We start from the raw sequence: 3,814 nt of genomic DNA on the forward strand, positions 1-3,814 counted from the left end.
TCTTTATAGATATCTTTGTGCATTTATTTTGTTTTTATTTTTTCTTTCTTTGTGCATTTACGTATCATGGTTTCCCAAAAATTGAATTCCTAGTTTCAAGGGCATATATACTTTTAAAACTTTCTAATACGTATTTCAAACTGCCATTTGAAAAATTGTACCAGCTTAGATGCCAAACAATCATGCACATGCACAAGACTGTGCATTTCTCTACCTCTACACAAATACTGATAATTATTTCCTAGTGTAGAGATTATTGCACATTTTGGTGAGCAAATATGTTATTTCACTGTCATTTTAATTTGTATTACCTTGATTCCTTGTGAGGCTAACTTTTTTTCAAGGTAAGCCTTTTGAAGTATATCAGACAGAAAAGTGCACAAACCATAAATGCACACTTTGATAAAATTTCACAAAATGAACACAAAATGAACACATTTGTGTGGCCAGAAACTGGAGCAGGTAAAAGAACATTACTAGCACCCCAGAAGCCCATTCGTGTCCTGTTCCAGTCACTAAATCCTCTCCCCTTACCAAGAGTAACCATTATTCTGACTTCTAAAAACATAGATGGGCTAGTTTTGTCTTCTTTTGAATTTTATCTAAGTGGAATCATTCAGTATGTAATCTTTTGTGTTTGCCTTCTTTCACTTAGCATTGCTTATGAGTTTCATTCATGTGGTTGCTTATGGTTGTAATTTGTTCATTATCATTGCTACATAATATTATAATGGAATATTTGAACAGACCTCTCTCAGAATTTAATAAAACATTGAGACGAACAATCAGTAATGATATCAAATATTTGAATATCACAATTCATAATCTTAACATAATCAACAAATACAGAATACTTTCCCCCAAAATTGCAGAATACACTTTCTTTTTAGGCACCAGTGGAATATACACAAAATTCAACTACATGAAGGGTCATAAAGCATGTCTCAACTAATGGTAAAGATTGAAATAACACATAGTATTTTCTCTGATCATTGTGAAATTAAGCTAGAGACTGATTTTAAGATGTGATTAGGAAATTACTATATGTTTTGAAGTTAAGAAATACATTTCTAAATCACTTATGGGTCAAAGAAGAAATAAAAATGGAAATTAGAAATACTTGAAATAGAGGATAATGAAATTATGATATACAAAAAGTAGTGAGACACAAAATCCCAGCAGGCCTTTTTTGGGGTAGAAACTGGCAAGCTGATCCTAAAATTTATATAGAAAAGTAAAGGACCTAGAATAGCCAAAAACAACTTTGAAGAAGAAGAATGTTGGAGAACTGACATTACCTGATTTTGAGAATTACTATAAAATACAGTAATCAAAACAGTGCAGAAATGGTGAAAGGATAGTCATGTAGTTCAAGGGAACAAAATAGTTAGCCCAGAAGTAGACCCACACGTGGTCAATTAATTCTTGTCAAAAGTGCCAACGAGGTAATATGTTGGAGAAATGATAGTGTTTTCAATGAATGGCGATGGAACAATCATACATCCATACGTGGAAAAATAAAAGTACTTAACTCATACCTCGCACATACACAAAAATTAACCTGAAATGTATCATAGAAATAAATGTAAGAGCTAAAAATCTATAAACTATCTAAAAGAAAACACAGGGAAAATCTTTGTGATCTAGGACTAGGCAGATTTTTTTTTATTATTAGAGAATTTGTGGGTTTACAGAACAGTATCATGCACAAAACACATGATTCCCACACACCATCCCATTACCACCAACTTGCATTGATATGGAGTATTTGTTACAATTGATGATAGCACATTTTTATAATTTTACTATTAATTAAAGTCCATGGTTTGATGTGGGGTTCACTGTGTAGTATAGTTTCATGGATTTAAAAAGAAAAATTATTCTGTTGCCATATATACAATCTAACATTTCCCCTTTTAATCATATTCATATATATATATTTCAGTGCTGTTAATTGCATTCACAATGTTTTTCGATTATTACCACCATCCATTACCAAAACATTTCCATCATTTGAAATAGAAGCTTTGTACATTTCAAGACTTAACTTCCTATTCCCTATCCCCACCCTGTCCCCTGGTAAGGATTCTTTCTTCTAGATTTTGACTCTATGGGTTTGCTTATTCTGTTTCAAATCAGTGAGCTCACACAATATTTTTCCTTTTCTGTCTTGCTTATTTCATTCAACATGATGGCTTCAAGGTCCATCCATGTTGTCACATGTATCGGGACTTCATTCCTTTTTATGACTGAATATTCCCTTGTATGTATACAACACATTATATTTATCCATTTATCAGTTGAAGGACACTTGGGTTGCTTTCATCTTTTGGCAATTGTGATTAATGCTGTTATGAACCCTGGTGTGCAAATATCTGTTCAACTCCCAGCTTTCAATTCTTTTGGGTATATATGTAGATGATCCAAGATAAAGATTGTATTTTGAAAACTTGATGGTTATTTCAGGCTTCTGTAATTTTGGTGATATTTTATCTTTCTTTGTACTTTACTGCATCACATTGAACTTTATTATAAGCATGCACAATTTTTTATAAAAACAGTGAATTATTTTCCTCAAAATAAAGAATACAAAAAGCCAGCATTCATAATCTTAACAAAAACTGTGAAATATCTAGGAGTGGAGATAAGAAATGTGTAAAACCTATATGAAGAAAACTACACATTTTTTTCTCAAGAAAAGAAGATATGAATAAATTAAAAATACTATATTACCCTAGATGAAAATAATTTATTGCTAAGATTTTAATTATTACCCAAGTTAATCTATAAATTCAATGCAATCTTACTTTGAAAAAAAAGGCAGGACTTTTTAAAAAATGAAACTTCAATTGAAAAAGAAAATGCCCAAGATAAAAAAATAGTTTGAAAAAGGAGGCCCTAAAGAATTTGTCTCAGACACCAAAACTTGCTACAAAGCTACACCTATTAGAAATGTAAGCGATGGGCTGGGCCAGAACAGTTCAAGATAGCTGATGTCGAGGCCGGATGAGGAGATGGTATGCACAGCAACTTAATTCATCACTCATGTATGATCAGCAGAATTTTATGAAGTGTTTAATGGTGCCTGGCTACTGCTTAATAATGACAATCTTCTCAGGGAAGGGGCAGTACATACTTTGCTTAATATAACATGGATCAGTTCACACCTGTAAAGGTAGAAAGATATGATGATCAGGTCTTAATTACAGAATATGGTGACCTGGGTTATAGCAGATTTTTAGATCCAAGAAACAAAATTTCCTTTAAGTTTTGCCGCTTATGGAAAGAAGCAAATGCCCCCCAATCAGAGGAAGTAGATGGAGGTCTGGAGTCTTGGAGAGAATCCTGTGACAGTGCTTTATGGGCCTATGTGAAAGATCATTATTCCAAAGTTTTCTGTACTGTACACTAAAACTATAGATGGGCAACAGAATATTATTACATATATTGAAAGACACCAGTTTTAGCCTTAAAACTTCTGGAATTGTTGTTTGAGATCAGTTCGCCATCATACCACCTTCAGCCCAGGTGGTTGGAGTGCTTAAGATTCAGGTTCACTATCATAAAGATGGCAATGCTCAGTTGGCTAGTCATAAAGATATACAGGATTCAATATCCACTTCGAATGAAGTCCAAACAGCGAAGGAGTTTATCAAAATCATAGAGTATGCAGAAAAATGAGGATCAGATACCAATTAGTGAAAATTATCAAACAGTATCAGGCACCACATTCAAGACCTTATACTGGCAGCTTCCAGTTATTCACACCAAAATTGAATGGAACAAGATTGGCAAGGAAATGCAGAAGGCTTAA

At 33.1% G+C, this 3,814-nt stretch overlaps 1 pseudogene; it reads left to right on the forward strand.

Annotated features, from left to right (window-relative positions):
* The first annotated feature begins 428 nt into the window (after positions 1-428).
* LOC101434763 (F-actin-capping protein subunit alpha-1-like) lies at positions 429-3,814 on the forward strand (annotated as a pseudogene).

This window comes from Dasypus novemcinctus, chromosome X (assembly GCF_030445035.2).
Source record: "Dasypus novemcinctus isolate mDasNov1 chromosome X, mDasNov1.1.hap2, whole genome shotgun sequence".
Taxonomy (NCBI): domain Eukaryota; kingdom Metazoa; phylum Chordata; class Mammalia; order Cingulata; family Dasypodidae; genus Dasypus; species Dasypus novemcinctus.